General features: G+C 45.3%; 1 protein-coding gene across 1 annotated transcript in view; it reads left to right on the top strand.

Annotated features, from left to right (window-relative positions):
• Positions 1–3,908: 3,908 nt before the first annotated feature.
• KPNA1 (karyopherin subunit alpha 1) overlaps positions 3,909–12,175 on the top strand; it is a 54,499-nt gene continuing 46,232 nt past the window's right edge. The window contains exon 1 of the mRNA XM_048294067.1: positions 3,909–4,022. The gene's annotated coding sequence lies outside the window, so the exon portion shown is untranslated. The remainder of the gene's footprint in view (positions 4,023–12,175) is intronic.

Below are 12,175 nucleotides of genomic sequence, written 5' to 3'. Positions count from 1 at the left end.
AGAGCTGCAAGCAAAGAAAGAGAGGAGAACAGAAGGACACGGAGCAAGCCCTGGCAGAAACATCAAGTAGTTTTGGGATGTTAAAAATAAAACCTGTGCATGTGACCATGTAGCTCAGCTTACAGAGCTGTCTCTTCCACTGTATTTGTTAACACTGTCACTCCTGGAGTGATACTTCACAGACAAGTAGAGAGGAAGAACAAATAATACTCCATGCCCCCTGTATGACAGAAAAAGATCAAACCCGTTCCCCAGCCCTGCATCAGCTCCCAGCTGCTCTCTGATGGAGGTCTGCCCTTTACAACTTGCCCCCCTTGGTGTCCACACCAGTTTGTGGTTTCTGCAGTTGGAATTGTCACCCAGTTCCCATTGTCACCAGACGTAGCAGCTGGCACAGACAGCAATGGTGGGTTTCTGATCTGTCCGGGCAGGGGGGACATAAAGAGAGTGGGAATGGCCCTGACTTGAGCAGCTGGGCAGATGTGCCTACCTTCCTTCTGGGGACCCCCAGGAGACTCCCAAACTTCAATCCCTCCACTGCACAGTGAAAAGGTCCCACCAGTCACCAAGTGTAAGCCTGAGGGTACAGCTCCCTGCAACATCCTTCCTCAGCCAAACCTGGGGAAGCAAAGGAGCAAAGGAGAGCACTCATGTTTTACTGCAGGCATGGACCCATTAAAGCATTTCATGGTGACTTCCATGGTGAGCATTTCATACTGATGGTGAGTACGGACAGGTCCTCCATGCCACTGAGGTTCGGGGGTGCAGATGGGGCAGGCGCTGCTTCTCCCTGGTGGGTGCTCACCCTGTCTGGCTGCAGACATCCCTTGTGACCCTGCTGCTGTACACAAACACCTCTCACCACCTCAGAAACACAGAACAACCCTTTTGGCTGTGATGACTTTGAGATCCTAAGTCACGATCAACTTGTTAACTTTGTCTTATCTTTTTCTTTTCCTATCTGTGAGTCCCCAGTGGCTCTCATGGCTTGAAAGAGTGCAGGCAACTGTTTTCATTTTTAGGGATGAACAAAATGTCAGTGGGTGACAACCAAGGCTTGCTGGTGCCAATTGCAATTTAGTAGAGCTAAATATGGTCAGCAGTCTGGCTGTGTGGCCTTTTTTAGAAAGGGCTGTATTATCGTGATACCATTTTCTGGCATCCCATTGCACTGGGGAAAACAAGAGTCAGGGATAATATGCTTAAACTCGAATTTAACCCAATCACAGCATGATGGCTGATCTGTTTACTCTGTCCACTTCCACTCTTCATCCCCCAGCTCCGGGTCATTTGTCAGCCTTCAATGTTGTCGTCATCTTTTGAGGCTGTGTTTAAAAACATGCTGAGGGCATGCCTCGCTCTTGCATGAAGAAAAATTCTTCTCAAAATTGTGTACTACTGGTTTAAGAGTAAATTCTGTCCAGCTGAATTAACTCAGATTACAAAGACACTCAGGGCTTCAGAAGCTGCTTCGGTCTCAATTTTACCAGCACCTGATGTCAGCCTGGTCTCAGATCTCTGTGCTTTCAGATGGTTTGAACTCTGGTGATGCTTTTTGCTGTTTCCATGCTTTGCTCCGTGACCACACAGACCCAGAGAGCCTGGACCTGCCTCTCTCTCTATCTGGTACGCTACCTCACAGCCTCACCCCACACAAGGCCCCAAGTTTTGCAAATCCTTGCCTGCAGGTGATGACTGTGATCCAAAAGGTGTCATCTATGGTGGCTGTTAAGGGCAGGTTATCACAAGACATGCAAAATGAACATAGTTCACCGTGCCTGAAAATATGTACTTGGTGGGGAGAAGGGAGCAGAAGAGCAGAGAGAGAGGAAACAGGAATTCATCCTTGTACCTGCATTGCATTAGCTCAGCTGCACCTGAAACTAGACTTTTATCAGAACCAGGAGAACCTGAAGATCTCTGCTGCCACCCATAACTGTGCTCATTTGATTCAAGGTATATCAGGAATGCCAACCATTGCTGTAACCAGACCTCCTGCTGCATTACAGAAGTGCTTAGGTAGGGTGCAAGAAATGTGAAATCCCTGAAAGAAAAGCAGAACTATTACTTATTTTTTGGCCCAAATGCTTTGGGAGAAAGCTGTTGCCTGTCTGCTTTAATCTATCTTATCTCAATTCTATGGGTAGAAATGCCGTGCTTCTATATGAAGCCCTATGAAATATACCAGTGTATATACATATGTACATATATACATATATGTATATGTACGTATGTACATATATACATATGTACATAAATATATGTATCTACTGATGTGGGAAAATTGACTGAGGTCTGGTAGCCTGAAAGAGGTGAGGCTGCTGCAGCCCCATGCCCATGTCCAAGCAATAGCCAGGCTGAGTTTGTATTTCCAATAGGCACATGCACAAATTCACATATACCCCAATTAAGCAAATACACATGGACACAGCTTGCACATCCATGCACACAGAGCACTCCCACACAGCACTGGCAGCCATCCCAGCCCCTGCTCCAGCTGAGCAGGATGGAGGAGCACTAGTGAGCATCTGTGTATTTATAGAAGTTTTCACACGTGTACAGTGTGTCTCCTTCCAGCAGCTGGGCTCAGGCACTGCCCAGTAGCTGTCCCTCGATCCCAACCTCTCCAGCCCCCCAGTAGCCAACTCCCTGTGGTACTCTGGCCACAAGTTCCTCACCCAGGGCAAAGTGTGAAAGTTTAATGAGAAGACGGGACAGGCTGCACTGATCAGGGGCAGGACATGGACAAACCATCACAAACCATTTGCATATGGCTGGCCCTTTTTATTCCTGTATCCCACATTCGTTTCCCTATAAATCACTTAGATCCCTCCCTTTCCTGCCTTTGGTTCCTGCTCTAAACACTCCCTGATGAGTCCAGTCCAATTCCCCAGTGCTCTTCCCCTGCATCCCGTCCTGTGTCCCACACCCCTGAACTCAGTGACACCCCCAGTCCTAAAGGTGCTCTGGGGCTGAGGCTCCCCTGGGAGGGGGCTGGACAGGGTGTTCCTTTCTCTGAGTCCTTAATTTGGGTTCCCACCTGCCACTGTGCCTCTGTGTCCCTCGAAATGGGCCTTTAGTGGGCTGATGGCTCCTGGGATGGGCCTGGAAGCAGCCTGGCAGGTGCTGCTTGGGCTCCCCATCCTGCCATCATCGCCCTGTGCTCCTATGTGGGTGTGCGGGCCAGCTTGTGCCACACAATCTAATAATGTACGTGTCTGTCACATCATACAGCGTGGCTGACCAGCAGCTGTGGTGGCTTTTCGTGCTGACTCTCCGGCGAGCGGCCCCCCGGTGTCTGTGGCTGCCGCGGGATTGCCCGTAGCAAAGTGAAATGGCTCCGCCGTGAGCCGCACCCGCAGTGACGCGGTCTGCGGTGACACCGAGGCCACCGCTACGGGACCTGCATTAATTAAAGAAGAAATACCAGCCCGCTGCGCTATCCTGGGCCGTAACAGCTCCGGGAGCGCCCCTGCCCCTTTCACTGCCCCCCGGCACGAAGCTCCCTGGCGGCGGCGCTGGCGGGCGGCGCGCTGGGGCCTAACACTGCGGTGACACTAGCGCCTGCTGCGCCATCGCCACCACCGCCTCCGTGTCCCGGCACGCGACCCCCCGGGTCGACCGCCGCCGCCCGTCAGGCGGGGAGGGGACGCGGTACCGCCTCCCCGCTCCCCAGACGCTCCCGGGCGCGGCTCCGCCGCCCGTCGCACTACATCTCCCGGCATGCCCGTGGCGGGAGACGCGCGCCCGCTCCGGCGCGGGGGCGCGCGCTGCTTGCCGGGAGCCGTAGTCTTTCACTCGGGACCGCGCCGGCCTGAGGAGGGCGCCGCCGCCGTCGGCCTCTCTCTCCGGAAGGGCTCTTCCTCCCAGAGGGCGCCGCGGCGCGCCCCGCGCGTGCGCAGTGCCTCCTCCAGCCAGCGCCGGGCAGGCAGGGAGGGAAGGAGGGAGGCAGGGAGGGAGCGGCGCTCGCGCGCCTCGGGCCCGAGAGGAGACAGCGCGGCCCCGCGCCGGGCCGGCAGCAGGTACGGGGGCCGGGGGGGAGCCCCGTTGCCTCGGCACCGGAGGAGCGGGGGTAACGGCAGCCGGGCGGTGCGCGGAGCCGCGTCCCCGTGGGAGGAGGGACCGGGTGGGGATCGGCTGCCGGCGGCTCGGGTTGTGGGGGAGGGGAGGGGAGGCCCGGGCCGGGGGTGCCGCGCGCAGCGGGAGCCCCCTCAGGAACCCCCGGCCCGCGCCCGCGCGCGCGCAACAGGCGCGCGGGGGCCGCGCGCGGGGCGGGGCGGGGCCGGGCCGGGCCGGGGCCGGCGCGGCGGGAGCGGCGCGCGCGTGGGCCGGGATCGGGACCGGCACCGGCACCTCGCCGGGGAACTGGGCAGAGACGGGCCGGTCGTGCCCTGCTCCGGGAGAGGCTCCTCGTGGCTGGAGGGAGTCCCTTGGCTTGTGCCGGTGGCGGGGCCGCGCTCCGGCTTTGGAAGTCGCGGGGATTGACTGCGCAGAGTCGGACAAGTCCGTGGCGCGGGGACGGGCTGTCCTGGTGCTGCTGCTCCCACGGCGGGACGGGGTGCGAGCAGAGGCAGGGCCTCAAGTGGACGAGAGGACATAGTCGTAAGCTGCGCCAGGGGAGGTTTAGTTGGACATCAGGAGGAATTTCTTCACGAGAAGGGTGGTTAAGCATTGTAATGGGCTGCCCAAGGAGATGGTGGAGTCACCGTCCCTGGAGGTGTTTAAGGAAAGATGGACGTGTCACTCATTGCCATGGTTTATTTGACATGGTGGTGTTAGGTCATAGGTTGGACTCGGTGATCTGAGAGGTCTTTTCGAACCTAATTGAGTCTGTGGAGGAGGAGGGGAAAGGAAGCTTTCTCCTGGATCTTCCAAGCTTGTGCTTTTTAAAAAAATTTTTCCCTAGTGATGATAGTTGATCTTAAAAAAGCTCTGCCTTCTGTCTGCAAACATCATCTCGTAGCCTCGCATTATCTCACTTACAACGTAATTTCTCTGACTGCCTGTATACGATGGAAGGTGTGCGCTTGGTAGCCGTTTCCAGTTGTCCTGTTCTAGAGACTTTATATGCAACAGAAACTCGTCCCATTCATAGTCTCTAAATCTGTGTGGCCCGTAGCGCGGTCCATGTAACAATGATTTTCAGCTTTGCCTCTTGAGGGCGTTTCATGAAAATGAAACTCCGGGCTGAAAAGATACGTCATGAGCTGTGAAAATACCGGGCTGCTGTTTCTGCAGAATTCCCAAATGGTGCTGAATGGTTGTGTTTAATGGTCCCTTTATCCTTTATTCAAGCTGCTATTCCTCTGGATTTTTTGTTTGCTGGCGTATTTTCTGCTCTGACTGCTTGATGTTAATGAAAGACTTAGCAAAGTTGGGATATGTCTATGAGCTCTCAGGAAATGGGATTGCAACTTTATCCTTAGAAGCTATTTTAAAGCTATTTTGTATATACTTCTGGCAATTTGTAGTTAGAACAGAATAGTTAATGGAGCACTGTTTAAATTAATAGGTTGTATCAAGCTAATCTTTTGTGTATTTGGCCTTGTTTTTATTGTAACTTCATTGTGTTCTCCCTTCAGTGTTACTGCTTGCACGTGAACTAGCTCGTTCAAAACAAGTTTTGAAGTTTCTACTTGAGCTGTGGTTGCACCTTTTAATTACCCTTTAGACATACCCACAGGCACAGGCAAAATGAATCGTAGCTTGAGGCATGGTAACTTAAGATGACATGTGAGGTAGAGGTTTTTCTCAGCATGACTTTCCTTGTCATAGTCTTTCAAACAGATTCAGTGATGCTTCAGTTCTGAGAGATGTGGCTGTTTTGGGGGCTTGGCATCCCCCTACTGCCCCCCAACTTCAAAACAGAGTCTTTGTTACATCCCATCTCATTCTGACACTGTACCAGGGTGTCCACCTTCTGCCGTCAGTGTGCCATGTGTTGATTTTTTCCGATGCGATGTTCTCTGTGTTGATGACTTCAGAGCTGGCATGCTCATGTGGTCCTGTATATTCAGCTGTGTGCAGGCTCCTGGAGAAGTCCCAGTTTAGTTCATTTAGAAAGGGAAAGGCAGCAACAGCCCATGTCAGCAGCACTGGCCCAAGTCACCATGAGAACTAAAAAGTCCTACAGTCAGCTGGAGCAGTTTCTGAAAGGTTCTTTATAGAAACTTCTAAGTGTAAATGTTTATTTTAAGCCGGTTATTTGATAGTCTTATTTCAGCTTCAGTGTTTCTATACAGTGCTCTTTTCTTTCTTTCTTTCTTTTTTTCTTTTTTTTAATTTCCTCCCCTCTGTTGAATAAGGTAATGTGAACAGAATGGTACATTTTGTTTTACAGTCCTGTTTCTGCAGGCTTGCTTTAAAATCTTTCTGTTTGTCCCTCCACAAGGTTGTGGAGTTCTTCTTCTGAAGTGTTCTTGAGGGGGCTTAACTTGTATCTTTAAGAGCACAAAAGAACAGTGTGCCTTTAAAGGCAACTAAACAAGTTCTTAAGTTGGAAAATGTAACTTTTGTTGCAAGAGGTTAATACATGTCAAACAGTGCCCCCCCAAACCTGAAATTAAGTTTTTCCAAAATAGCAAATAGCAGATTAAAAAAAGAGTGATGTGATTTAGGGCTAGGGGCTTTAACGTAAATTTGAAACATAAGAGAAATAGAAGAGCAGCAGCGAAATAGCTAAATCTATTGTATTTGTTTAAATATTTCTGAAGGCCAAAGGGAATAGTGAGCAAGCCTAGTGGGCTGTGAGCAAGTCAAGAAAAAGACATTAAAGGAATTACACACTTGATGAAATATTCTGAGTGGCTGAAATACCTGCACAGGAGGTTCTGGAATGATGTAATGGATGTAATGGACAAACAAGTTAGAAAGACCAGATCACCTTTTTTTTCAGAGAACAAGTGGAAGCTGAACTGATAGAAAAATTATTCAGCTTCATACTAAGGGGCTAAAGCATAATGGATGCACGTGTTTAAATAATATAATAATACAAATTTTAAAATGCTGATGTAAATTGCAGAGAAAAGAGGCAGCATTATGATAGCAAGTCAGCTTTTTTTCTGCTCTGAAAAAAAAAAAATCTTGTCTGTTACAGTTTTTAAAGTCTGTTAAGCAAGTAAGTGGATTAAACTGCTCGATGTTATTTCCAGGAATGAATGTGGAGTTTTCAAGATACAAAATGCCCACAGTAGAATGCAAGGCCTGTAGAAATATCAGTATTTTAAAATTATTGTGTACAAGGTAAAGGAACTTGGTAAAAACAGAAAAGGTAATTTTAAACTAAACACTCAGTGAAAACCTCTACTGAATATAAAATCTGTAGAGCAGTAGGACTGGAAATTATATTATGCCACCTCCTGTATATCTTGAATTGCGTTAAACATTGTGCAGACTTAATAATTCATTTTGAGGATAAAAAGTGGAGGTAAGTCTAAGACAGGTGACAATAAATTTCCTTTCACCAGAACTGATTCATAAAGGGTGTTAGTAGCAGGAGGGTATGAAAAAATGCTAGAAAGTAATGGTAGACTGGACATCACAGGGTCAGTTCTGCTGGTCTGTTCATGTTAGACAGGAGTAAGTAGAGTTCAGTGACAGAAGAAATTTGGTTTGGAATAATGTGATTACTTTCTTGAAACATAATTACTGCTTAGTGTCATGAGGAGGCAGAAGCTGAAATGCATTGGAACTGAAAGAAATACAACTGTTCCTGGATGTGTGTGGAGAGTAAAAGACTCTCAGCTTTCAGAGTGTGACATAAGATTCAGCCAGTCACCTGCTGCTGACACCTTCCCTGTGACTCAGAGAACTTACTTTCTCTTTTTCTGTTTTTATTTGGTAGTTCAGTGTGTGTATCAGTCTCAGAAGGAGGATTCGTATGTTCTGTGAGAAACCAACGGGTTTGGCACACACCGATCTTTATCTTATTCTATATGGAGTTGAGATTACATGTAGGTGATGTGCTGATTCTAAAACCATAAAATAAATACCCTGTGGCTAAACATCCTGAATGTATCTCCAAACAAGGCATTGTAAGCCTACCAAATTTAGTGCTAAGGTTATACTTGAAAGCAAATTCACCAGTTGAATTATGAAAATGTCATTTTGGCAAAAAAGCCACCTATTAGTGGATCACAAACTGTAAGTAAAGTCAGATAATAATGTTGTGATTAGCATTAGATTGTTGTGGTTTTTGTCTGAAGTAGGGTGAGATTGCCTCTTAAAAGACACAGGGATTCCTTGTAGAGCTTCCATATGATCCTGTCTTCAACTGCCTACGTGTTCTTGTTCTACCTTTTTTTGCATTGATAAGTGATCAGAAAAGAGGTGTCTCTGTGAATGTGCTTTTTGTTGGATTCAGGAGCTTTTGGTAGGAGGGGTATTAGGTGTAAATGGGATGAGGGAGGCAGAATGAACATAACCAAGCTTTGAAGTGCCTCTGGGTTTTGGCTTGATGTGGCTGATACCTCAGTGTTTTGTGACTCTTTCATTGCTGATGTCCAAAGCTAGGATGAAATCAGTCGAATTTTGACTTACTGTTATTTTGTGGGTTTGCACATGTATCTTCCATAGTGCTGAGTCACAGCAAATAATACAATTGTTGCAGGCAGATTTGTCATCGTGGGAAGCATGGGGTAGCTTTAGTTTCCGTGCCTTCTGATATTCCCAACCCCAAACAAAAGCTTCTTGAAGCTACAAAGTCAACTTAATTAATAATTTAGTGTATTTTTAATCGATTTTGTTTTAAAGTGTCAGAGATTTCTCCTTTTCATGATACAAAATTCTAAAAGGTGCATTCTTGTTCACTCATAAAGAATTTTTAGGGCATGTTAGGATTTTAGAAATGTTAGGGTGATTTTTTTTTTCTGATAGATGACTGTTAAATGTGGTTCTCCAAACAGTCCCTTTTTCAGATATGACCTTACAGAAAATACATTGTTGGCCAGCCCATTCTGTAAGTGCAGGGAGGATGTGCTGTAATCTTAATCAAAATACAAATGTATCTCCTCTTTAAAATTCCTTTGGCACACAGGAATAATCACTTCTCTTGTTTCATGTGGATGGGCACAATAATATGAGGTTATTTTTTTAATGTCAGTATAATCCTGTGTGACTGAAAAGTTTAATTCCCCATCACTTGCTGCTTTGTTTTATGACTTGTGGGAACTTTTTGGTCTCAGGTTGATTGTGGACTGTGGGGTTATAGAAATGAAGGTGAGGGTTTTTTAATTGAAACAGATTTATTACACTGCAGTGTCTTTGAATGCAGTAAAGGAATTTTGTGTTTTCAACTCTGGTCAGAAACTTTCAGTTAACAAGTGTGAAGATGTTTTCATTTTAAATTGACCTGGCTTTGACAGTTTTTTTTGCCCTCTTACTCAAGTTAAAAGCTTTCTGGAACTTTGAAAGCTGTATCTGCTGCCTTGTTAAGTCAAGATGGACCTTTAAAAAATGGAACTCAAAACATCTTGTAAATATCTTCATGGTAGTAAATGTAGAGTGAAGTGCTAGATACACTGTGTATAGTCTTTTATTGTGGGGTGGGTGTGTCCCCTTGCTAAAACTGTTTTCCAATAAACCTTGTAAATGCATTGCTTCTTAATCTGTTCAACAGTATTTCTTCAAAAAAGGGCCAAAAAAAGCGCACATAATTCTCAAACTTTTAAAAATTAAGTGTACAGCTGTGTGGCTGTTAGTGGGTCCTACTAATAGTACAGGCTGATGTGCCAGATCAGTTTCTGAGACAGCACCAAGTGTCAGGTAATTGTTTCTGTTGGTGGTCAGGTTTTTTTCTGCAACCAGAAATACACTGCCTTGATTTTTTGTTTTGTTTTGTTTTCCCCATGTTTGTTTGTTTGTTTTTTTGTTGTTTTTTTTTTTTAGTATAAAGAATATCAGGAGCCTGGCAAGCTAGTGTTGGCCTGATTTAAAGTACATCTCTTAAAAAATAGGTACTTTTTTTGTAAGAAGCTTGGAAGATCTTTTGGAAGATCTTTCTGAATGTTACCTGGAGAGATAATCAATTTACCCTTCAAGATCAGTAATTTTGCAGAAATACCTTTGATATGGTAGTTGTTTATTTTTACTTTAGCCACCTTTTCAGCCCTTTTTTTTTGTGGATGAGAAGCTCAAGATGAGGTGTTGAAATGTGACATCCCTGCAGATTTGACATAGGTGTCTCAACATTCTTCAGATAGCACACAGTATTTTTTTTTTTTTTTTTGCTTTTGAGCAACAGTCAATATTTAAATGTGTAATTTGTCTATAATATCACATTCCATGTTGTGCAATGTTGTTTGTCTTTTAGGTCTTGTATTAATTATTTTCAGTTTTAAGATTATTATTATTTTTAAGCAAGAACCAGTCCAACTTGCCAAGTGGTCTAGAGCTAGAACATGCCAAATGAGCTATAGATTAGGTGGGTTAGTACTTGTTTTGCTATTTCACAGAGTTATAAAAGTGCTAGAACAGAAACAATTGTGAATTAAGGCTTACCATTGGGCAGGGAAAAACTCTTAGAGGACTAGAAAGCCTACAAAATAAAGCAGATTTGAAAGACATGGAGATGGGCAGCAGTTCCATGAAGAAATCCACTTCTTAATACCAGTTCTTGACAGTCCCTTAAAGTTTGAACCCTGTTTCAAGGCTATATGTTCTATTCATGTTTGGCTACAATTCTTATGTTACATTTGAAGCTCCTTTAATCTTCAGGTCTTTTGCATAGCAGAGGGTGGTGGTTCTTTTCTTCTCCATTGTTCTTATGTTCTGGTTGCCCTAGGAATGTGGATCCCTGCTGTTTGGCTGTTGCAGCTTTCATGAACCACAGAAAATGAAATTCACAGGGTTGTTTTGTTTCCTTGTTATTGCTAGGGTTTGATATATTATCAGCAAAACTTACTTTACTGGTCTTTACAAATACTGTGCTAATTTTATAGGGCCTGTGAGATGTGTTTCCCAATCCCATTTTACAGCTAGAGGAAGGTAAGCAGAGCTTTGGAAATTGGCTGTGCTTTGCTTGACAATAGCTTTTCGTAGTTGAGATGATTAAACATCCTTTCCTGTAGATGTCCTGAGCTTTACAAGAGTCTGAAGACAGAGAGAAAGTAACACCCCTGTCCCTCAGATGATATGGGTGTTTCTTCTGGTGGGCATTCCCATAGACCCCTATAAGCCAGAATGATTTGTCAAATAATTTTGCAAAAGAAGTAGGCACAACCTCATCAAAGTGTTTATCTGGCTGAGCTGGTTTTTACAACGACAAGAGATGGCAGTGAAGAGAGAAGTTCATCTGTTGATTTCCTTTATTTTCGTTTTTCTCTCAGATAACACTGACAACAGATAACACTTGGTGGATGTGTTTTCATCTCTGTAGGATGATGCCAAATGCAGGATTTTGCTCTAGAAGTTTTTCCAGGGAGGTAGCATTAAACCCAGGTGATATTTTTGTCATTCTATGCCCTGTATTGTTCATGGTTTTATTATGAAGGGCTTTTGTTATCTGTCCTCTCCAAGAAAGCTGACATTTACTTCTATGAGATTTAAATACTTCCCTTAGCATCCTGACTTGTTGTCTGTGAATTACCAAAAAGCAAATTAGAAGGACTTTCCAAAATCTACACTTCATAGGGAGAAAAACCAAACACATTTGTGGCCAAAATGTTTATTTTTTTTGGGAGTGTGTTGATGAGAGCAATGAAAGACCAAGTGCTGCTTTCAGGTTAGCTTTTAAAATTGGATAGGTTTCCTAGTCTCATACTGAAGAATGTTAGAAGGTGATGTATCCTGTAATCAGAGCTCAGGGAATTGCTCAAACATCTGTCCAGGCTGTGCTGTAGGTATTTGGCTTGATGTCAAGAAGTGTGATTGTGAGGAAACTTCTTCTCTAGGACATCTAGAATTTCACAGCAGAGCCAGTAAACAAACTAAAATCTCCTTGGAAGTAAAGGTTTTGTGCTTTCTTCCCTTGAATAATTTCAGCTTCTCTCACTGCTTGGAGTTCTGTCTTGACAGTGCCATTTCTAACACAAGTTGTCCTTTCAGGGCTGACAGTGCCTCCTGTATCTTTTCTGTGTCTCTCTGGCAGCAATCTAAAGGAGAGACAGCAGTTTGACAGCACAGCAGAACTCCCAAGTCTGCCTCCAGTGAGTCCTTTCCTTCTGACAACTGCCTCAGT

This window comes from Corvus hawaiiensis, chromosome 2 (assembly GCF_020740725.1).
Source record: "Corvus hawaiiensis isolate bCorHaw1 chromosome 2, bCorHaw1.pri.cur, whole genome shotgun sequence".
Lineage (NCBI taxonomy): Eukaryota > Metazoa > Chordata > Aves > Passeriformes > Corvidae > Corvus > Corvus hawaiiensis.
Note: the sequence above shows the minus strand (reverse complement) of the source record. Positions and strands in the feature narration are given on the sequence as shown.